General features: G+C 44.6%; 1 protein-coding gene across 1 annotated transcript in view; it reads left to right on the top strand.

Annotated features, from left to right (window-relative positions):
• The window catches only part of LOC126187727 (discoidin domain-containing receptor 2-like), a 302,696-nt gene that overhangs the window by 170,085 nt on the left and 107,389 nt on the right, over positions 1-25,222 (top strand). The window lies entirely within an intron of this gene.

Genomic DNA, 25,222 nt, shown 5'->3' with positions numbered 1-25,222 from the left:
AACCAGCATTTTTTCCCAAAATGTTACTCATTTGGGTTGCCACAGGTTCAGGAAATCAGGGAATATTCAGGGAATTTCAAAACGTCAGGAAAATCCGGGATATATCAGAGAAATTTGAAAAAAAGCAATGGAAAATTCTCGTTTTTGGGCCAGTACTTGTTTACTGAGGTGTCATGCATCGTCGCTGGCTGAGTGAGCTGAGTACGTGCTCTGCTTCCCTGCTACCTCTCATTCCTGCTCCTTCTCCCCTCCCTACGCATCCCCTCAGATCTCAGTCAGTGCTGCCACCACTTCTTGCCACTAGCCTAGCAGTTGCCGACGAGAGCAGGAAGGCGTGAGGAATGGATTGTTTGGAACTGAGTCTCAGAGACTGTAGACACAGCAGCCAGAGACAGAGGTCATGTGTGCGTTATCCCATAAGACATTATGTCTGTTTTTGCAAACCTCCATTAGGACCTTGCCTAGTTAGGCGGTGCGGGTCTCCCGCATCTTTCCCCTACGCTCTGTAAAGAAGCATGGGACTTCATTTCCATTTCCATTAAATACCCATCACTATTAAGTAATTGCATCAGGCCAGTGTTCAGTATTGGGTGTTGCCATTGATTGGTTACGTTGGACCTCGTAAATTCACTGAGCGTCTCGTACACACAGTGGCAATTATCGGCCTTTGTTTTAATAGCTACAGGTTCGTATTGCAATCAAGAAACAATTTGTTTCTTTTTTTGTTTTGTTCGACCTCAAGTGTTTGTGCTCTATTGAGCTATCGAGAACACATGTTTGCATAGAACAGGTAGCTCTACGGAGAAAATACATAAATACATATTTACAGAATTGAAAGGTGGAGCCGTCACTTTCTTTTTCTTGTTTTTACGATAAATGTGTCACGAAACAGAATGACAAGTAAACTACATACGTTTACGTTGCCAGTTCATTTACATCTACATCTACATGGATACTCTGCAAATCACATTTAAGTGCCTGGCAGAGGGTTCATCGAACCAACTTCACAATTCTCTATTATTCCGATCTCGTATAGCGCGTGGGAAGAAGGAACACTTAATATCTCTCCGTACGAGCTCTTATTTCCCTTAATATATCTTGGTGATCGTTTCTTACTATGTAGGTCAGCATCAACAAAATATTTTCGCATTCGGAGGAGAAAGTTGGTGATTGGAATTTCGTGAGAAGATTCCGTCGCAACGAAAAATGCCCTTCTTTTAATGATGTCCATCCCAAATCCTGTATCATTTCAGTGACACTCTCTCGCACATTTCGCGATAATACAAAACGTGCTGCCCAACTTTTTCGATGTACTCTGTCAATCCTACCTGGTAAGGATCCCACAACGCGCAGCTGTATTGTAAAAGAGGACGGACAGGCGTAGTGTAGGCAGGCTCGTTAGCAGATCTGTTACTTTTCGTAAGTGTTCTGCCAATAAAACGCAGTCTCTGGTTAGCCTTCCCCACAACATTTTCTATGTGTTCCTTCCAATTTAAGTTTTTCGTAATTCTAATTCCTAGGTATTTGGTTGAATTTACGGCCTTTAGATTTGCCTGATTTATCGTGTAACTGAAATTAGTTACGGATTCCTTTTAGAGCTCACACTGCTTCTAAAATTTGATAATAAGTGGTACAGATAAGTGAATATATGAGTCCTACAGATTTTCCCCTACATGCTTAAGAAATTTGACAGTCACTTTATGCAGGCGAATGCCTTTGGAAAGCAAAAGAGAAAACGCTGTTTGAGTGCGGAGGTAACCCATAGTCATCAGAGTTTTCGGGAGCTCTGATTGTCCATTGTCACATTTGGAGCACGAAAACAAGATGTGGCATACATCAGCTTATGACTCGGGAGCGCACTCACGTGCAGTGGAATCCATAGAGATGTACAGGAAGCGAGGACGGTTAAAGCAGAGGCAATGATGCTGGAAATCGTACAACGTTTCGAATGCGTCCACGTATACCACGCCTTGTAGGAATTTGAGGTTCTAATGCCGCATGGCATCCATCTTAAGTTTGTTGCGACACATTCCACATCTCTTGCTAATGCTGTTTTCCGCGCTCTTGACTTCACTTACGTAGTCTGCGTATAATAATTTCAAACCGAGAACAGTTCCTCTAGAAGCGGCTTGCTTCGCTAAGACGTCGACTTCCTCGTCACAGCAGATGCCAGGGTGGGAATGCACTCACAGCAGAATGATTGCATGCCCTCTCCGTTTACAGCAAATTTTTTCCAGTACCACAGCCAAAATATAACGGTTGGTTGTTTTGTTCCATCTTCGGTACTGAATATTTTTAACAACTCTCTGGGAGTCAGACGCGATTGATATCTTTGAGAAGGAAGCTGAAGATGCAATCTCAGTTGTCTCCAAAACTGCCAAAGTCTCAGCCGTAAAAACTGAAGCGCCTGTAAGCAATTTGCAGGCTTTATTTATCTGGATCTCAGGGCATAGGAAAACACATCCAGTACACTCGTCTTGCGGAATTTTGGATCCATCAGCATGTATACAGATATGAAATTGCTCTGTGCAGTATGGGACTTGACGTCTGAGGTCATCAGTCCCCTAGAACTTAGAACTACTTAAACCCAACTAACCTAAAGACATCACACACATCCATGCCCGAGACAGGATTCGAACCTGCGACCGTAGCGGTCACGCGGTTCCAGACTGTAGCGCCTAGAGCCGCTCGGCCACTCCGGTCGGCATGTATACAGATATGATCAGGCCGCTAAGCATCAGTGATTCAACTAAATCTACAATTTACGTGAACACCAAGCGAGATTGTCGTATTATAGTAATAGACTGGAGCTGAGTGTGTCAAGAATGAATCAGTGATAGAAAGCACAAAGCACTCGATCGTTGAATTACCAAACAATCTTCCACCGACTTATTTAAAACGGCCGAAAAATTAAACAATTATATTATATGAAACGGCAGGAATGGAAAGGTAATCGTTTCTAAGAAAGTTACACGCGCCCTTGAATGTAATAACATTATGTTTCAAGAGTTTAAGAAATTTGAATCTATTTCAGCCAGCGGCCAGGGGAAGAAGAATAAAGAACGGACTACAAAAAATAGTAAAGTGTATTCTCTTCAAACGGGTAATTGAGAGTATCTCTGCTTTCTAATTACAAATCAGTCTTTTGCTAATACCAACTATAAAAAGAAAGTATTGTATATGGCACATAATACCGTGTAGGTGTGCAGATAATACCCTACTGGCCATTAAAATTGCTACACCAAGAAGATGACGTGCTACAGACGCGAAATGTAACCGACAGGAAGAAGATGCTATGATGCGGGAATGATTAGCTTTTCAGAGCATTCACACAAGGTTGACGCCGATGGCGACACCTACAACGTGCAGACACGAGGAAAGTTTCCAACCGATTTCTCATACACAAACAGCAGTTGACCGGCGTTGCCTGGTGAAACGTTGTTGTGATGCCTCGCGTAAGGAAGAGAAATGCGTAGCATCACGTTACCGACTTTGATAACAGTCGGCTTGTAGCCTATCGCGATTGCGGTTTATCGTATCGCGACATTGCTGCTCGCGTTGGTCAAGATCCAGTGACTATTAGCAGAATATGGAATCGGTGGGTTCAGGAGGGTAATACGGAACGCCGTGCTGGATCCCAACGGCCTCGTATCACTAGCACTCGAGGTGACAGGCATCTTATCCGCATGGCTGTAACGGATCCTGCAGCCACGTCTCGATACCTGAGTCAACACATGGGGACGTTCGCAAGACAACAACCATCTCCACGAACAATTCGACTACGTTTGCAGCAGCATGGACTAACACCTCGGAGGCCATGGCTGCGGTTACCCTTGACGCTGCATCACAAGCAGGAGCGCCTGCGATGGTGTACTCAACGACGAACCTGGGTGCACGAATGACAAAACGGCATTTTTTTGGATGAATCCAGGTTCTGTTTACAGCATCCTGATGGTCGCATCCGTGTTTACCGACATCGCGGTGAACACACATTGGAACGGTGAACTTTAGAACTTCTGGTAGGAGGAAGGGGGGGGGGCGGGGCAGAGAGGTTTCTGGACAACCATAGGTTGGAAATGTCCAATTCTGATGGGCTACGACCGTCAGATGTCAACCAATCAGCGACGAGCCCGCGGAAGTTTGTGAGTTTCAAGTAACGTGACACAGATATACCTTACAGCGGTTCTTTACAACGTAGTCACCGTCAAACGTTTATGCAGTATAAATGTTTGACGGAGACAACGTTGTAAAGAACCGCTGTAAGGTATATCTGTGACAAATTAGTTGAAACTCGCAAACTTCCCCGTGTTCGTCGCTGATTGGTTGAGATTTGACGGTCGTAGCACTTCAAAAGTGGACATTTACAACCAACAGTTGTCCAGAAAACTCTTTGCCCCCCCCCTCCCACCAAAAGCTCTAAAGTTATCTCTCGGTTGTTTTTGTACACCCTGACGACTCTCTCCGCTCGTGCATCAGGCCTGTAAACTTACAAGCACTTGTCGTATCGTAAGCTTCATACGGAAAGATCCCTTTCTCAGTCTTGTTATGGTGTTTAATCTCAGTGGCATTCTCTCCAGTAATGGGTGCCAATAGATCGCAGAACGGTATTGTTTACATTCACTGTACCCTTGTGTTTGAAACACAGTAAAGGTGTTTGTGAACGATGTTTGGAGTCGTCGCCGGACCAGAGGAATCCCGTCCGGATACTTCTGCGGGACACCAGAGGCGGGCACACACGGCCCGGAGCCCTTCCTGCACCTCGCCATATTCCGCCGAAACTTCTCCACGAGGCATCCGGTCGCGCGGGCCGAAAAAACCGCCCCGGGAATGCGGCGTTTCGCTGGCGGGGACTGGACCAGCGCGTCTGCAAGCGAGGCGGCCGTCGTTCATTAGGAGCGCGCCAGGAATGCCCTCGGCACGCGGGCCGACCCGAAAGGGAGCTGCTCTGCCTGCCTCTGCCTCTGCCTCTGCCGGGACCTTTTTCCGCCGCGGAGGAAGATCAGACTGAAGGTCTCTTTTTTTCTCTTTTTTTTCCTTTTTGAGAAGCGACCTGCCCATTTAGAAGAGAAGTACCGTTCGGGAAGCAGACGCCGTCATCCAGCCGGAGAGCGGCCATCAGTCTGCCGGCGCCAATGGAGTGTGGCGCGGTGGCCGCATCTGTCTCCACCAGCAGCCCGGCGCTCCGGCACTGTCGCTCCAAAAGAACAACTTCCCAGGGCGACAACAACACGCTGTTTACTCAAGTGGAAATTGTGTTAAAAGGGACATTGTCATTTAGAGTAACTGCCTCAGTGGTTCATTTCGTTACTAAACTCTAGTAGGACTGTTCATATATATAAAATTTTCGGGAATCCGATATATCGATATTTAGAAAGATATCGTATCGTCGCTATACATGTCGCGAAAGTTGTCGATATATCAAATGAAAAAATATCGACGTACTAGCCCTCAGACTTCAAGAAGAATATAAGAATTCCAATCCCAAAGAAAGCAGGTGTTGACAGATGTGAAAATTACAGAACAATCAGTTTAATAAGCCACAGCTGCAAAATACTAACACGAATTCTTTACAGACGAATGCAAAAACTAGTAGAAGCCGATCTCGGGGAAGATCAGTTTGGATTCCGTAGAAGTACTGGAACACGTGAGGCAATACTGACCATACGACTTATCTTAGAAGAAAGATTAAGGAAAGGCAAACCTACGTTTCTAGCATTTGTAGACTTAGAGAAAGCTTTTGACAATGTCGACTGGAATACTCTCTTTCTAATTCTAAAGGTGACAGGGGTAAAATACAGGGAGCGAAAGGCTATTTACAATCTGTACAGAAACCAAATGGCAGTTATAAGAGCCGAGGGAAATGAAAGGTAAGCAGTGGTTGGGAAGGAAGTAAGACAGGGTTTTAGCCTCTCCCCGATGTTATTCAATCTGTATATTGAGCAAGCAGTAAAGGAAACAAAAGAAAAATTCAGAGTAGGTATTAAAATCCATGGAGAAGAAATAAAAACTTTGAGATTCGCCGATGACATTGTAATTCTGTCAGAGACAGCATAGACTTGGAAGAGCAGTTGAACGGAAGGGATGGTGTCTTGAAGGGAGGATATAAGATGAACATCAACAAAAGCAAAACGAGGATAATGGAATGTAGTCGAATTAAGTCGGGTGATGTTGAGCGTATTAGATTAGGAAATGAGACACTTAAAGTAGTAAAGGAGTTTCGCTATTTGGGGAGCAAAATAACTGATGATGGTCGAAGTAGAGAGGATATAAAATGTAGACTGGCAATGGGAAGGTAAGCGTTTCTGAAGAAGGGAAATTTGTTAACATCGAGTATAGATTTAAGTGTCAGGAAGTCATTTCTGAAAGTATTTGTATGGAGTGTAGCCTTGTATGGAAGTGAAACGTGGTCGGTAAATAGTTTGGACAAGAAGAGAATAGAAGCTTTCGAAATGTGGTGCTACAGAAGAATGCTGAAGATTAGATGGGTAGATCACATAACTAATGAGGAAGTATTGAATAGGATTGGGGAGAAGAGAAGTTTGTGGCACAACTTGACCAGAAGAAGGGATCGGTTGGTAGGACATGTTCTGAGGCATCAAGGGATCACCAATTTAGTATTGGAGGGCAGCGTGGAGGGTAAAAATCGTAGGGGGAGACCAAGAGGTGAATACACTAAGCAGATTCAGAAGGATGTAGGTTGCAGTAGGTACTGGGAGATGAAGAAGCTTGCACAGGATAGAGTAGCATGGAGAGCTGCATCAAACCAGTCTCAGGACTGAAGACCACAACAACACCAACAGCCAAAAAAAAAAAAAATATCTGCTGCCGATTGTAAATACTAGGGTCGTTCAATAAGTAATACTCCAATTTTTTTTCTCAGAACATATTTATTGTTAAGGGTACAGAATTTAGTGGCAATATACATCAACATGTCTTCTGCATGTCCTATTTTCTACGTAGTCTCCATCACGTTCTATGGCAGTACGCCAACGTTATGGCAGAGCATGTATTCCCTGCTGGTAAAAGTTCTTGTCATGCAGCTGTAGCCATGTTTTCACTGCTAGACTGACACTCTCGTCGTTTTCAAAGTGTGTTCCCCGTAGAGAATCTTTAAGCGGCCCAACGAAATGGAAGTCGGCACGAATAATGGTATCCGCACGATTCAGAATGTCTGGAGCTGTGGCTGTGACAGGACGTCCCGAGCGTGGCTGACCATGGAGCTCTGTTTCTGCACTTCGTGAGGCTGTAACTTTCTTTACTGATCGCCCAACTGTACACCTATTAACTCCAGTACACTGTACACAAACGTTTATGGATGTTCACCACGTTTTCTTTTTCTGCACCAAGAATTCAATAACAGCACGCTCCTTGTAGAGTCGTATGTGGACGCCATTTTGAAGCCGTACCACAGCTGTGCCATCTGACAGAACGGTTCGAAACTTCACCGCCGCACAGAACAAGCATCAAATGTGAAGTACGAACAAGGACTTTCTCTATGTATATTAATGGCGTTTAAATAAATGTCGAGTTTTAGTTATTGAACGACCCTCGTATAGTGCCAGTTTCAGAACTATATATTATTAGATATTCCGTACATCAACAAACGTGCTTTTCAACAGAATCGCAAGGTACGTCGCCAGTTACCGCATTGTGATTTGTTGTATTCCGGGTTGGCTAAAGAAGTCATAGCCTGGTACAATGCGTCCTTTCAGTCTTCGAAGGTAAGGAAAACGCAATTGTATTTGTTTGGTGACACAAATATAGGGGAGTCTACTTTGATTGAGAAGATTTTATGCCTAGATATGACTGTGACCGGTGACACGTACGTAAGCATCCTGTCTGATCACCTGCATCCATTCATGTCCATTGTGCATTCCGACGGACTTGGGCAATTCCAGCAGGACAATGCGACACCCCACGCGTCCTGAATCGCTACAGAGTAGCTCCGGGAACACTCTTTACAAGTTTGAACACTTTACTGGCCACCAAACTCCCCAGATACGAACATTATTGAGCTAATCTGGGGTGCCTTATAACGTGCTATTCAGAAGACATGTCCACCCCCTCGTATTTATGGACAGCCCTGCAGGATTCATGGTGTCAATTCCGTCCAGCACCACTTCAAACATTAGTCCATGCCACGTCGTGCTACGTCACTTCTGCGTGATCTCGGGGGCTCTGCATGATATTAGGGAGGTGTACCAGTTTCTTTGGCTCTTCGGTGTATAATTTCAGTTTCGGACACGTTAGTATCTTAGCGAAGCAGTTCGCACATAATTCTAAAGTATATACGGAAGTCACAACGTCAGAAATCAGTAACGATATGAAAGAAGACGTGTAGAAGATGGATGCCCGGTGCAAACACCCGCAGTTGATCCTCAAGAAAAACAAATGCAACGTACTGCATTGAAATAAGCGGAAAGAAACTTTATTGATCGATTTGACGGCTGGAGTGAGTCCGAAGCAGTTTGCAGTGAATCAGCCAAATAGGGCTAAGGGGAAAAGGCAGGTGTGGGACTGAGTGATCGCAAGAAAGCTAAGAAATCGTAACCCGCCTACAAAACTGGTAACTTCTAAATCCACCTAACTCTGGAATACCACTCGTCAGTGAGGGATCCTTTCTAGGTGGCATTAGTAGATGAGACCGATCAGCGGATTTTTTTGGTGAACTGCGGGACAGTGACAGACACACCTTTCCAACTCCAGCGCCAGACAACACAACAGATCAAAGAAGCGTCTGGAAACATGTTACTTCTTCCCACATATATCTAGCGAAATGAGTATGACTGAGAAATCGGATAAAGGGTCGTTCTTCCGGCGCATCATTTGCAGGTCGAAGATATAGGATGTGAATGACTCTGATATCGTAAGTACACTCTGCTGCACACCGTAAACTGGGTTGAGGAATGCAGGAATACTTGAAGCTTTGCACATCACCGAGTGCTGAACTGATGAAGGGTTTTTTCTACAGTAGATAACATAGCTGTTACATCCAATGTGCAGTGGTAGTTTAATGCAGGTGCTACGCCCAAAGTCTTTCCTACGTATCGGGTGGTTAATCTTGCAACGTCGTGACGTAGAGTGGGTGGGAGCAGCAACCAGCGGGCGAAAGACGTATGTGTTAGTTTACGAAGGAAATCCCACAACAGAATTCCTTTGAGTGAAACGATTACTGGAATATCCCTTGGATAATGTAACAGTTAATATTCATATTTACAGTATTGATTAAAATTTACTTAACAAACAAACTATCTGATCTACCAGTGTTGCTCGGTTTCCAACGTATCCCAGCCCAACATTAATGAGGACGCACAAATGTTTCTCGGCTTTCTTGCCACGTCACATCAGCTATTACGCCAAAGCTTTCAACTGTGTCATCGGCAGGAGGTGTAGTAACAATAGATCGTGTGGTAATTTTCTTATGCAGTTGCCCGAATTACTCACGAAGGGTCCACGAAATCACTGAGCTTCCATATACTACGAGAGAATATTTCGATGTTTGCGATGGAGGATCATTACTGGCGACGCCGATTCCGTTAGATGGTGCTTAACTTGCCAGTTTCTCTGGACCCTCATGGCACTGAGCACAGCCGGTGTCCCGGATGTTGAACATTCTGGTCCCAACGGCTTCTTCAATGTCAGAATCCCAGTAGGTGGCTGCGCGAGATGAGTTTTTCGTTTTATAAACTCAATCGGGTACTCGTTTGTGAGGCTGTTTTTGACAACAACAAATTTGTCAAAATCGTTGTATGGAATGCAGCATCAGTTCTCTGCTGAGTGTTCTAAAGTCGTGCACATTGACTGACCAGTGTGACTGCTACCACATTCATAAGAAACTTCATAAATGCCAGGAATGCTGAGGTTAAGGTCGTCTTTTACTGCATGCGGAGTCGTCTTAATTTTATTGAGCGGTCGGAAAAACGCTGCGATTTTGTTTCAGCTCTGTCGTGATTAGACGATAATTAATTGTTTGGGAGTGGCAAGTATCAAATTTTTCACCAAAAGGGAATTGGTCCAGTGGTGGGGGAAATCTCACAATGCCAGCAGAATGCTCGTCACGGTGCCTAAATAGCAGGGAACGATCGTCTCCTGGGTGGCAGCCAATTTTCGCGGAAACAGGTCGTGCTTCCGGAACGCTTGTTGTGGACACTTACTGGCGATAATCCGCTTGCGACAGAAATGGATGCTGCCTGTCGCCACACCTTTGCCCTTTGGGTGCTTGACGCTGAAATACGCCGCCTACCCCTGCCATGGCACGAGAAAGCTCGTCGGTTCCCTCCCAAACTACACGGACTGCCCAGTCCAGAGTCAGACCCCCGCCACTAGAAGTGATGCAGTCAGTGCTGACAGGTGGAGAGAGGCTGTTTAATGTTGTTGTTGTGGTCTTCATTTCAGAGACTGGTTTGATGTAGCTTCATCTCCGAATAACTACTGCAACCTACCTCCTTCTGAATCTGCTTACTGTATACATCTCTCGGTCTCCCTCTACGATTTTTACCCTCCACGCTTCCCTCCAACATTAAATTGGTGATCCCTTGATGCCTTAGAACGTGTCCTACCTACCTATCCCTTCTTCTAGTCAAGTTGTGCCACAAATTCCTCTTCTCCCTATTTCTATTCAGTACCTCCTCATTAGTTACGTGACCTACCCATCTAATCTTCAGCATTCTTCTGTAGCACCACATTTCGAAAGCTTCTATTCTCTTCCTGTCTAAACTATTTATCGTCGCTGTTTCACTTCCCTACATAGCTACACTCCATACAAATACTTTCAGAAAAGACTTCCCGACACTTAAATCTATACTAGATGTAAACAAATTTCTCTTTTCAGAAATGCTTTCCTTGCCGTAGCCATTCTACATTTTATGTCCGACCACCATCTGTTATTTTGCTCCCCAAATAGCAAATCTCGTTTACTACATTAAGTGTCTTATTTTCTAATTTAATTCCCTCAGCATGACCTGATTTAATTCGACTACATTCCATTTTCCTCATTTCGCTTTTGTTCACGTTCATCTGAGATCCTTCTTTCAAGGCACTGTCCATTCCGTTCAGCTGCTCTTCCAGGTCCTTTGCTGTGTCTGACAGAATTCTACTATCCCTCGTCTCTTTACCTACATGATCCTCTGCTGACTTCACTATTTCATGTCTCAAAGCTGTTCAGTGCCATTACCAAACTCATGAATTGTGATGATGCTTTTTGCAAGGTTTCAGTTTGAGGATTCCGTTGCTTTCCCCTGTTTGCGCACAGAAAAAAGGACATGTTCGTTCGTCACCTAGTTGATTAGGCAACTCGAATGTTCGTTTATCTGTATTATGTATTTGTCTCATTTGTGTTGCTTTTGCAAGCTGCAGTGATGTGGAAGTCTCATTCATTTTGTTTCCTGCTGTCTAGGAATCAAATATCGGTTCCACATTGCTTAGAGTTATTCTATTTTGGTTTGCAACTGCTTTCAGAACATAGCTCTGTATTATTCACCGTCGGTTGTTCACTTGACTAGATTAAATAAAAGTTTTTGTGTTCTCAATCTGACAGTTTGAGATAGCGAATGCCCTACAAATTCCCTATGTTGAGGCGACAGTTGAAAAATAAATTGTAACTTGATGTGTTTCAAGTACTATATTTAAAGATGTAAGACATGCAGACATGGTGAGGATTATCAAACGCGCACAAGTTTTTATAGCAGGTATAGTTGGTGCACACGCCATTAAGCCTTATGTAGATCTATTCCAGGTCTGTCAATTGTGTCGCCATTCATGTTAATTGCGTCTTGTGCCCTGTGTAGCAACATCTTCCTTGCCTTGCATTTAATTTCTGCAGGCACTAATTCAGCTAATCACACATCTGCTTCTTTATGATGGACTGCTAATTTTCAACCTTTCCTGACCAGGACTCTATCTCTTTTCTTTCATACCTCCAAGCAAAGGAAGGAGTGCTGTAGGCTGACAATCTTATGATGGTTGAGTATCTCCACGTGTGCTTGTCTTAGAATATGTCATTCGCTATATCCATTCTTCTGGAACGCCTACTTCAGATACGTTATCTCAGAATGCATGAATTCTGAGATACAGTTTTAGATTTATGTATCAGTGTATACCAAACTGCTCTCTTTTTGATTGGACAATGAAAGCTTTGAGCACTATGATACAGAACAGTCAAGCAGAGTGGCTTGCTGTAAATGCTGCAATTTTTGTTCAAAGAAACCACCTAAAGATGGTAACTTTCGTTCTCTCTACATTTCAGCGATGAACTAGATATTAGCGTGTGTATTGAATAGTTTAAAAGCTTCGATATTCTGTGGCCAGCTAATAGAAGTTCCGTCTCCATAACTAAAAACGTAACACAAGGGTGCTGAATGCGCCATAAAAAATTTATCCACTGCTGGAGACAACGGAGGACGCGTTTCATAAAATCTACTGGGGGGGTCGTCAAAGTATCATGAACCTATCTGGTACGACAGAAAGGAAAGAGGTCTGCTAATAGTTGTTATGTATTTTGCGAAGAGGCTTTTGTAAAGAAAGAGACGACATCCAAAGGGATCATAATTTCTTTTGCATGTATTCTGATCTGTTTAATTATTTCAACAAACGTATAAGAGTTTTTAATTGATTTTTGCAGTGACCGACTGTCGGTTAGTAAATGGTTAGATATTTCGCTAACCTCTAGGTTGGGAATCTATAATATTAATGGTAGGTCAGAATGGTACGTCTTCTTTGTGGATTTTAGTCAAATGAAACAGTCTAGATGGCCACGTTCACAGATTCTTAATCATGTTTTCTGGTAAGTCAGGATTCTTCAGTAGCTCGCCGTTTTCCTGCTACGTGAACGTGTTGTTGTTGTGGTCTTCAGTCCGCATACTGGGTTGATGCAGCTCTCAATGCTACCCTATCCTGTGCAAGCCTCTTCATCTCCGAATTACTACAGACTACATCCTCCTGAATCTGTTCATTATATTCATGCCTTGGTCTCACTCTACGATTTTTACCCTCCGCACTTCCCTCCAATAGTAAACTTGTGATCCCTTGATGCCTCAGAACGTGTGCTACCAACCGATCCCTTCTTCTAGTCAGGTTGTGTCGCAAATTCCGCTTCTCCCCAGTTCTATTTAGTACCTCCTCATTAGTTACGTGATATACCCATATAATCTTCAGCATTCTTCTGTATCACGACATTTCGAAAGCTTCTATTCTCTTCTTCTCTAAACTATTTATTGTCCATGTTTCACTTCCATACATGGCTACACTCCACACAAATATTTTTCATAAAATACTTCCTGACATTTAAATCTATACAAGATGTTAACAAATTTCTCTTCTTCAGAAACGCTTTTCTTATCAACTGGACATGTAGGTCCATATTTCATAGATGTTGTCTGTGCTGCCTTAGAAAAGTAGCGACATTTGACGATGATACGCCTGCCGCAGTGGCCGTGCGGTTAAAGGCGCTGCAGTCTGGAACCGCAAGACCGCTACGGTCGCAGGTTCGAATCCTGCCTCGGGCATGGATGTTTGTGATGTCCTTAGGTTAGTTAGGTTTAACTAGTTCTAAGTTCTAGGGGACTGATGACCTCAGCAGTTGAGTCCCATAGTGCTCAGAGCCATTTGCACCATTTTTTGATGATGATACGCAGTGATAGTAAACCCCTGGTTAGGGGCAGGAACATTAGACCGCCAACTGTACGCAAAGTGCAGAGTCGTCGTCTCTCTGCTCCAGTTATGTTTGACGTTTGGAATCTTGGTTCATACGACATTCCAGTGGCTGTGTTATTCTGAATTAGGATGCAAAGTTGTTTTGGACATGCATGGATGTCGATATGTTCAAGCACTGCGGCGACTACAGCCGTTATGAAGTACTTGGAGCGTATTCGAAACTGCGAATATGGACAACCAGGAGCTGTAGAATGGAATAACGACAGTATAAACTTGTGTCGGACCGGAACTTATCACGAGCGGTCACCTTACCATTTGGCTACGCTTGCACGACTCACGGCCAAACTTCCTTATGTCGTCAACCGTGCGTCTGCAACGAGTACATCCACTATGAACACTATGAACACTATGATCAGGCGTCACATTTTACTCGAAAGTCGCTTGCATGGTGTCGGCGGATAGGTACGATATTACAGCACCTGTGTTATTCCGAATTACGTTGCAACTGCGAATACATTTAATGTGTTTGATAACGGCTGTAGTCGCCTCAGGCACTGTTCCTGCATGCATGTCCTAATGACCTCAGCATCGTAATTCGGAATAACTCAGGCATCGCAATATCGTAATGACACAGTTATCCAAACAGGGAAAGGGACCTACGGTTTGAGGCGGAACCCGAACTACGTCTCATTCGTGGTGACTTCTCACGTCGTCGAGTGGTGAAGGCTAGGTTAAAGACAAACCAAACATTTCCGTAGTACGACCAGGGTTCGATCCCGCGACGCCTCGGCAGGCAGGCACGCACTTTACGACTAGGCCACTAGGCCAAGATGCTTGTCATCAAAATATAGAAGAAAGGGGAGGCGTTGTCCACCTAGAATGTTGAAATAAACATCCAGGTCCGTATTCAAGGTAATCTGAATGAGCTGAGTGCTGGTCATGGTAGGAAAATCACACCCAAAACGTAACAGTGACACCTCGTGCCTGGACTGCACGCTCCGCACACTGCGATTTAAGCGTCGGTTCGCCCGACGCCTAGCGTCATTTGAAAAGAGGCGAAATCGCCGTTTCCCCAACCATACTGCACGTCTCCAGTAAGGTGACGGCCACTCGCTCCACTGCAGACGTGCAGCTTCGTGTCTCGCTGTATGCAACGGCCTTTGGCGAGGTACCTGACTCCGAACGTCAGTCACACGCAGTTCGCTTTGCAACGTGCACTCGGCAGCTGGTTGAGATGGACCTCCGTTCACTGACCAGCAGCTATCCCTGTCGGGTTTGAAACAGACTGTCACTGGTGTCCGGTCTGTGTCGGCTAGGATGCTTTTATGGCCGCCGCTGCGTGACACGTGGCTTCCAGCCGGAGACCGTTCCTCGAAGACAGCTTGGACGGCTGGCGTTTTGACACGCCAACAACTCGGCTTACTTCATTCACAGTGTGGCCCTCGGCACCTCCAAACACGGTAGATACTTGCTGGCACGCCCCCATGCCGACCTGTCGTCCTGCTCTCGTGCAACCGACTGGTACAAAACACTCCACGCCTCTTCTGCCACTTTTTACGCCTTTTGCAGATCTCCAAAGCGACGACTGTGCTGTTACAAGGGTTGACAAATGTTTTGTCCGCTTTTTCTACTAAACCACGAGCCCAAATTCTCTGGCAATTACCTTTCTGCTGATGTTTGGAATTCGCTTCTTTCTTATGAAAGCTGCCAACCTTTATGTACTTCATTCTTTCTATGGTATTTGTTTTCTGAAAATCGTCTTAAGTGGTTAATTATGTCATTTTATGCTCATAACACGTTTTTTTCCCTCTTAAATTCCAGTATTCTTTTATATAAACGCTAATTATGTACTTCATTCTTTATATGGTATTTCTTTTCTGAAAATCGTCTTAAGTGGATAATTATGTCATTTTACGCTCATAACACGTTTTTTTCCCTCTTGAATTTTAGTAATCTTTTATAAAAACGCTAATTATGTACTTCATTCTTTATATGGTATTTCTTTTCTGAAAATCGTCTTAAGTGGATAATTATGTCATTTTACGCTCATAACACGTTTTTTTCCCTCTTGAATTTCAGTATTCTTTTATTAAAACGCTAATTATGTACTTCATTCTTTATATGGTATTTCTTTTCTGAAAATCGTCTTAAGTGGTTAATTATGTTATTTTATGCTCATAACACGTTTTTTTCCCTCTTGAATTTCAGTAATCTTTTATAAAAACGCTAATTATGTACTTCATTCTTTATATGGTATTTCTTTTCTGAAAATCGTCTTAAGTGGTTAATTATGTCATTTTACGCTCATAACACTTTTTTCCCCTCTTGAATTTCAGTATTCTTTGATAAAAACGCTAATGGTATTCAATAATTTGAAAGCGCACCAAGTCGCTCCGTGCAGTGCCCGTGACGTCACTGTCTAGCTCGCTGCTCCTACTGTCACAGAGCTAATTCACAGTGACTTCCTGTTTCGGAATTTACGTTTCATAAAATGGATTAGAAATGTTGTTTAGTGCCGCAAATACGTCCACAAAAATTGTTTTTGAGTGTTTCAGGGAATGAGAAGGTGTGTAAAAATTGGTTGGACTGTATCGGCAAAAAGCCACCACCTCAAAGCTCATGTTCCTATTACTTAATTGAAAATGTCTTGCAATCTGAAGTTAACATTAATTTACCTCCGAGATACGCTTTCTGAGTGTTACAAAGTCGAGGAAATTAAGGTTTTAGCAAATATTGTCGTTATACCCACTTCTTGCACGTCCTTGGTAGTCCGGCTGATAGAGTGGTGGTCTTTCGAATGTTTAAATATGATATCCATAGGTCGCTGGTTCGTATCCAACCTGCAACAATATTTTAACTTATTTAGAAACAAAACGACAGTGTTTTCATGCGAAAACCAAATCACCACACCGATTAGAAACAGAGTATTGTTGTTTTTTCCTTGGCGTTTACATGCGCCTACATTTGCAATAGCCGTTCACACACGTCACGTTCAAAAATATATTTTCTAGTTAATGTAACCACACAACTTTTTATTTTATTAGAAACTTTTTTTTTTATTTTCTTACTGTCCAGCTAGGATAGTTATTGTGTGAGGCTCTGAAGTTTCATCATCTTAGCTTGAGATGAGGTTGAGTGTGCTTCAGACACTGACGTCAGCTTACACTCACAAACAGCAGAGCTCTTACGTTTAACTTCATGTTCTATGCGCTTTACATCACTCCGATTACAAAACCTGATCGTCCTTTACCTAGCTGTGCTGTGGGAGCGTGATGATTTATTCACTACCAGAAATTCTTTCCAGAAAAACGTAATTCTTTGTAAGAAAAGTAGATGCATTTATCCTCAATTGTCCATTTCTCAGACTAAGATCATTTTGAAGCTATATACAACACAGTCGACCATGGAAACGAGTTCTTGCTGATGCCATTTTCATATTTCGTGTAAAAATTGAAACGTCCCCTTAGAAAAATTGTACAAGGACTGAGCTTAAACTAACACACAATATATTTAGCGCAACGCAATCTGACTTTCAAAAATCCCTACAAAAGAATGGCCCTGACTAACATTAACCTATACCTTTCACAAATCACTTACCACACAAAAATCTTCATTACTCGAACTACTGCAGTACAGCGAGCGCCACTAAAGCCAGCTAAATAAAAGATCCAAACTATGGAAGGCACTAACGACTGATAGGCATAGTTAGCAAATGAAAGACTTTAATAGAGAACAAACAATGTATTTACCTTAATAATCATAATATATATATAGCAGTTCATGCCATCCAGTATTACAAATTTCAAAACTCCGCCATCTCTCTCCCCACATCCACCACTGCTGGCGGCTCACCTCCAACTGCGCAATGCTACGCGCTGTTCACATCCAGCTGCCGCTGCCCAACACTACAATGGCAGACAACAATGCAAACTAGCCACAGACTGCACACAGCACAGCCAGTGATTTTCATACAGAGCGCTACGTAACGTTGCCAATAAGAAAACATAAACAGCCTACTTACATAGCCCCCATGCTCCCCACAAAAAAATTTACAAATTGTTTTGGGCAGTGGCCAATAATGATTTGATAAAATTTTTCATAATTACAATAACAAAGAAATCAAATGCACACACTTATTAATACAATGTAGGTCAAAAGCTAAAATTTTCTCACAGTCCATAAAGACAGTTCTGATCTTTCATCACAGTAAAACTGCCGTTTCTTTTCTCAAAGTCTGAGCAGTAAAAGACAATGCACACGGAAGTAGTGGATTTCCATGCAGTCTTGAAGAAGTAGTGTTGTCCTTCCAACGGAAAGACAGTGCTGACACTCGACATGCAGACAGGTAATGGACCACAACAGAGCAAACCCACAGCAGAGTCATTCGACGTTTTGAAGAATATTGGTAGGTAGGTCATCACAGAGCAGACCCACTGTAGTCCTGGTAGAGATTACGGTATTGGTGGGCCACCAGAGCTGCAGACCCACTGCAGTCCTTGTAGAAATAAAGGTATTGGTGGACCACCAGAGATGCAGACCCACTGCAGTCCTTGTAGAAATAATGATATTGGTGGGCCATCAGAGATGCAGACCCACTATAGTCCTTGTAGAGATGGCCAGCAGCCATCTGTTGTGACTGCGCGGGTGCACAATCACAATTGAAGAGCCTTGCAGATAGTATAGCAAGTCCATAACCACCACTTGTGCACTCACAAAGTTTTTGGAATGTCCTTCGAACCAGCAATGCTGTTATCCAGTCCCTTGCTCAATTATTAACACACGTGCAAACACTATCAGTCCCTACTTCTCACATATTGTCCATATACTATGACCAACAGAAACGTGTGCAGTGAAATGTAACTTACAAGTTAATAATATGATGAACAACTGCGCAACGCTACGCGCTGTTCACATCCAGCTGCCGCTGCCCAACGCTACAATGGCAGACAACAATGCAAACTAGCCACAGACTGCACACAGCACAGCCAGTGATTTTCATACAGAGCGCTACGTAACGTTGCCAATAAGAAAACATAAACAGCCTACTTACAAACTTTATGACTCTCTAGGATTCGAATCTGTGCTCTTCTTATGTCAAGTCTTCTGCGTTATCCGTTGCGGCAGAGACCGCTTACTTCTTGCCATATCTCTGCTGAGTATCTTGTAGGGAGGAAACCCGCACTAAGATTTGCCAAGAATAATTGTATTGTGCGTCGGGTCGTGGCTCATGACTGATAGTCGACAGCCTAGATATAAGTTACCGACCCTTTTGCGAAAGTTCCACTATTCCTTTGTTATGAGCGGGTTTATTGATGTTGCAGGGAGCAGGGAAGAGAATATCCCTCCTTGAACATATCGCCTCTCTGAGTGCGGCATAAATATATAAATTTTCGTAAGATTTCCACTATCAGAGTTCGCAGATTTCTTTCTCTTGTTACTTAAGTTGTAAAACCGGTTTTCGGCATGAAGTAACTAAACTACACTACTGGCCATTAAAATTGCTACACCAAGAAGAAATGCAGATGATAAACGGGTATTCATCGCACAAATATATTGTACTAGAACTCACATGTGATTACATTTTCACGCAGTTTGGGTGCGTAGATCCTGAGGAATCAGTACCCAGAATAACCACCTCTGGCCGTAATAACGGCCTTGATACGCCTGGGCGTTGAGTCAAACAGCGCTTGAATGGCGTGTACCGGTACAGCTGCCCATGCAACACGATACCACAGTTCATCAAGAGTAGTGACTGGCGTATTGTGACGAGCCAGTTGCTCTGCAACCATTGACCAGCTACTTTCAGTTGGTGAGAGATCAGGAGAATGTGCTGGCCACGTCACTAGTGGAACATTCTCTGTATCCAGAAAGCCCCGTACAGGACCTGCAACATGCGGTCGTGCATTATCCTGCTGAAATGTAGGGTTTCGCAGGGGTCGAATGAAGGGTAGAGCCACGGGTCGTAACACGTCTGAAGTGTAACGTCCACTGTTCAAAGTGCCGTCAATGCGAACAAGAGGTGACCGAGATGTGTAACCGATGGCACCCCATACCATCACGCCGGGTGATACGCCAGTATGGCGATGACGAATACACGCTTCCAATGTGCGTTCACCGCGATGTCGCCAAACACGGATGCGACCATCAGGATGCTGAAAACAGAACCGGGATTCATCCGAAAAAATGACGTTTTGCCGTTCGTGCACCCAGGTTCGTCGTTGAGTACACCATCGCAGGCGCTCCAGTGATGCAGCGTCAAGCAGCCATGGTCTCCGAGCTGATAGTCCATGCTGCTGCAAACATCGTCGAACTGTTCGTGCAGATGGTTGTCTTGCAAACGTCCCCATGTGTTGACTCAGGTATCGAGACGTGGCTGCACGATCCGTTACAGCCATGCGGATAAGATGCCTGTCATCTCGACTGCTAGTGATACGAGGCCGTTGGGATCCAGCACGGCGTTCCGTATTACCCTCCTGAACCCACCGATTCCATATTCTGCTGTCATTGGATATCGACCAACGCGAGCAGCAATGTCGCGATACGATAAACCGGAATCGCGATACGCTGCAATCCGAACTTCATCAAAGTCGGAAACGTGATGGTACGCATTTCTCCTCCGTACACGAGGCATCACAACAACGTTTCACCAGGCAACGCCGGTCAACTGCTGTTTGTGTATGAGAAATGGCTTGGAACTTTCCCCATGTCAGCAGGTTGCGGTGGCGCCACCGGCGCCAACCTTGTGTGAATGCTCTGAAAAGCTAATCATTTGCATACCACAGCATCTTTTTTCCTGTCGGTTAAATTTCTCGTCTGTAGCACGTCATCTTCGTGGTGTAGCAATTTTAATGGCCGGTAGTGTATTTCCAGAAAGAGTACCTAAAAACCTAGTAACCTCGGCTGACACTCATGTAACACACATATACGTTCGTATTTCTCCTAGTCTATAACGTCACTGGAGCTTCAGCTAATAACAGAGCGTTTTCGATTACGCTACCAAATATTATTTAATGGTCTTTTAAGGTTTGATTAGATAAAATGAGAGGTCATTTGTGATGATGTTGACTGTAAATTCGATTTTAATGTTGTAATCATTCCCCATAACATCAGTCCGAACCATATTTTTGACGTAAGAAAATAGCCTACTGTCTGCAGACACCACACAGTGTCTGAGGCAGCCGGAACCAGGACCAGACTGAGGACACGTCCGCGCCTCAGCCCGCGGCGTGTTGCCCCCAGCAGGGCCGCCGGCTCCTGCCCTGCAGAAGCGCCGCCCCCACCTGCCAGTAATGCTCCGCCCCTGCTTATGACCCCCGCCATCTGCCGGAGGGCCTTATGAGCCGCCGGCGGAAATATGCGGGCGCGACGCGCACTAAATCTCCGGATCCAGCACCGCCCCGACCTAATTACAACCCGACACGAGTCGTTCACCTCAGCCGCAGACAGCGCGCCAATCTTGTAATCCTTTAACCGCCACCCTCGCTCTGTCTGCAGACGAAGTATGTCGCGTGTTCTCGCCTACAGTAAATCTTGCCCTTCCGAAACACAAATTATTTGTATGTAAATCGCACGCGAGGTGGGGCAATGCAGGAGTGCAAATAATGCAGCAAAGCCAAAGGAAGCATTAACATCACCTTTATCTTAAAATATAACCTGCTCTAGAAATGAATTAGTTCCCGTGGAAACACTATTTGGCTCCCTCAGATCCGCAGCGATGAGAAATAAATCTGTCAACGCAGTCGGGCTTAGCTGAAAGAAATTACGCTAAGCTTACGACGGAAACAACTCATGTACAGGGTTAGGAAATCTAAGGATCACGTCTTTAAACTGAAAGGATTTATCACGTAAGAAAAATAAAAAATATTCAAATGTGTGTGAAATGTATTGGAACTGCTAAGGTCGTCAGTCCCTAAGCTTACACACTACTTAACCTAAATTATCCTATGGACAAACACACACACCCAAGCCCGAGGTAAGACTCGAACCTCCACCGGGACCAGCCACACAGTTCATGACTGCAGTAAGCAAAATAGTTTTTTTTCCTATATCTTCTCTCATTTTAACTGAAATATGATTAATAGCGGGGGATGGACAAAGGGAAGTTGTGTGAAAACACCACACACGTAAAATGGTAGATTCACTGCTCTGTACACTTCACTTGACCGCTGCCTGGCTACTCCTACGGCGTACTGCGATGCTACGGCGCCAAGATTTCGCAGTGTACCAGGAAGGCAGACACGTGCCTGCAAACACGAAAGAATTGATTACTTTGTTTCTGTCAGTCGATAACTAAAGCAGTATGACTATTTCTGGCAATAAACTGAGGTCATGAGAAGGTACTGCATGTGATGTGGGTTCTCCCTCGCACAGCCCTCATACCAACGCATTCATGGCACTCGATAATCAAGTCGATGCTAATGTGGCCCTGTGTAGAACGTCGGTCGACGTCTTCGACTTTGCAGAGGCGACCTGACGATGGATGCGCACCCACCCTCCGTGAGAGAGGCTCTCTGCTGCCATATATCCCACTTACCGGTTATTTCCCAGTCACTAATAACGTATCTTCTTCAAGGCGCGGCGTTTCAGCTGGAACCGAATTTCGTACCTGAACGTGGCCCAGCGGTTCTAGGCGCTTCAGTCCGGAATCGCGCTGCTGCTACTGTCGCGGGTACGAATCCTGCCTCGGGCATGGATGTGTGTCATGTCCTTAGGTTAGTTAGGTTTAAGTGGTTCTAAGTTTTAGGGGACTGATGACCTCAGATGTTAGGTCCCATAGTGCTTAGAGCCATATGAACCATTTTTGAACTTCGTTTATTATCGGTCTGTATTTTTACGGGTCCATCTTTTCACACTTCTCTTCTACATTAGCGACCTGCGGATTTTTTCCAGTCGTTTGTGGTTTTTCGTGCTGGGCGAAAGATTCGAGATACATCGAAGCTAAGTAGGCAGCCAACGCCGAAGAGATCTCTCTGTAGAACCGGACTGAGATTCCACCCCGAGCCGGCAACATATTTATTTTCAGCTGTTTCAGTTGGTTCTCAGCACCAAAGATTCCTACTACTATTTGCTCTTTACAGGAGACTGTGCGACGACGTAACGGTTTACGTCCACACCATCCTCCAGCGTGAATGGTGTTACAAACGCGAAATTTAAAAAGTCAGCTTTATTTTGTCGTCTTCTGTAGCCACACGAGACTGGTCAACGAGTGACTGGATAGAGAGAGTAGCAATCACTTTAGTGATTTTACTTCAAACTAAACTAAACTCCGCCGCAACAGGTCGTGAAGGCCCAGTGCCACCGACCGGCCGCCATGTCATCGTCAGCCCACAGGCGTCACTGGATGCGGATATGGAGGGGCACGTGGTCAGCACACCGCTCTCCCGGCCGTATCTCAGTTTCCGGGAGCGGAGCCGCTGCCTCTCAGTCAAGTAGCTCCTCAGTTTGCCTCACGACGGCTGAGTGAACCCCGCTTCCCAACAGCGCTCGGCAGTTCGGATGGTCACCCATCCAAGTGCTAGCCCAGCCCGAGAGCACTTAACTTGGGTGAGCTGACGGAAACTGGTGTTACCCCGGCGGGAAGGCCGTTTCGCTAACGTATTACTGTGGAAGTTGTGCGCGTCGAGCATCGTTCTTTTGAGAGACGTACGAATTTTCACTGGCTTTTGCTTGGCAACAATTTCGCGTTTCTTTTTTTTTGCCGATTATTCTGTCCTTAGTATTAGTAGGGGTATTACACACCATGCGTATTACTCGATCGACTTTCGCGGTTCGCTGACGCAAATTGCAATACCCTGCCGCTAAAGGGCTTCGAATTGTAGCGAGTAACATGGCGGTGCGTGAGAAACAGCGTGCTGTAATCGAGTTTCTGACCGCAAAATACGTGCTTCCACCTGAAATTCGTAGAAGAATGAAAGCTGTGTGTATGGTGACCAGTGTATCGACATCACTAATGAGATCTCGGCGTGGACGACCGCGTGCGGCAACCGATGAGACTCATCAGAGAAAAACGTTAGGTAACACACACACACACACACACACACAGGTCTGTGGTCAGTGCGGCGTATCGCGCGACCTAGTACAGGCCATCATTAGAGACTGAGGTGCAGGAAACTGCGTGCAGGGTGGGCACCTCAGATGCTCACTCCTGGAGTGAAACAGAGGAAATTAAACGCTTATCAACGGTTTCACTTGCGTTTTAGGCGTAAGGGTGATGGGTTGCTTAACGAAACTGTGACAAGTGACGGAAGCTGAGTCACCATTTTGACCCCGCAAACAGTAGAGAGAGATTTACAGATACAACTTTGTCGATAATCATACATTTCATCAATTTCTTCACCATCTGCAGAGCTAGTTGGCATATAAACTTGTACTACTGTAGTACGCGTGGGCTTCGTGTCTATCTTGGCCACAATAATGCGTTCACTATGCTGTTTGTAGTAGCTTACCCGCACACCTATTTTTTTTATTCATTATTAAACCTACTCCTGCATTACCTCTATTTGATTTGGTATTTATAAACCCTGTAGTCACCTGACCAGAAGTCTTGTTCCTCCTGCCACTGAACTTCACTAATTCCCACTATATCTAACTTTAACCTATCCATTTCCCTTTTTAAATTTTCTAACCTACCTGCTCGATGACGGGATCTGACATTCCACACTCTGTTCCGTAGAACGCCAGTTTTTTTTTCTCCTGATAACAACGTCCTCTTGAGTAGCCCCACCCGGAGATCCGAATGGGGGACTATTTTACCCCCGGAATATTTTACCCAAGAGGACGCCATCATCATTTAACCATACAGTAAAGCTGCATGCCCTCGGGAAAAATTACGGCTTTCAGCCGTTCGCAGTACCAGCACAGCGAGGCCGTTTTGGTTATTGTTACAAGGACAGATCAGTCAATCATCCAGACTGTTGCCCCTGCAACTACTCAAAAGGCTGGTGCCCCTCTTCAGGAACCACACATTTGTCTGGCCTCTCAACAGATACCCCTCCGTTGTGGTTGCACCTACGGTACGGAGAGAGCTGTTCGTCGCGAGGGTGACTATGTTGAGAAATAAATACGTAGACCAGAAGAATAAAGATGTGGGATGTTAATATTGGTTGTTCTATTTAAAAAGCTCTAAGAGATTTAACACAAAAAATTCGGATGCATTACTTCTCAGAACGTCTTCATATTAAACCACCGTAACTCACTTGCTCGGCACACGCATATCTAAAGCGAGATTTACAGATATGACTTTGCCGATAATTCCTCTGCGTCTATCACATTGCAATTAATGATGATCATTCATTGGCTAAGTAAGATGTTAACAATTGCTCTACTACACTTTCCAACATAAAAACTCTCCTAGCCTTCCTGCTGGAGCCGGCCGGAGTGACCGAGCGGTTAAAGGCGCTACAGTCTGGAACCGCACGACCGCTACGGTCGCAGGTTCGAATCCTGCCTCGGGCATGGATGTGTGTGATGTCCTTAGGTTCGTTATGTTTAAGTAGTTCTAAGTTCTAGGGGACTTATGACCACAGCAGTTGAGTCCCATAGTGCTCAGAGCCATTTGAACCATTTGAACTTC

The sequence above is a fragment of the Schistocerca cancellata genome, chromosome 5, assembly GCF_023864275.1.
Source record: "Schistocerca cancellata isolate TAMUIC-IGC-003103 chromosome 5, iqSchCanc2.1, whole genome shotgun sequence".
In the NCBI taxonomy this organism is placed as follows: domain Eukaryota; kingdom Metazoa; phylum Arthropoda; class Insecta; order Orthoptera; family Acrididae; genus Schistocerca; species Schistocerca cancellata.
The sequence above is the reverse complement of the archived record's forward strand: the minus strand, read 5'-3'. Positions and strand labels throughout refer to the sequence as shown.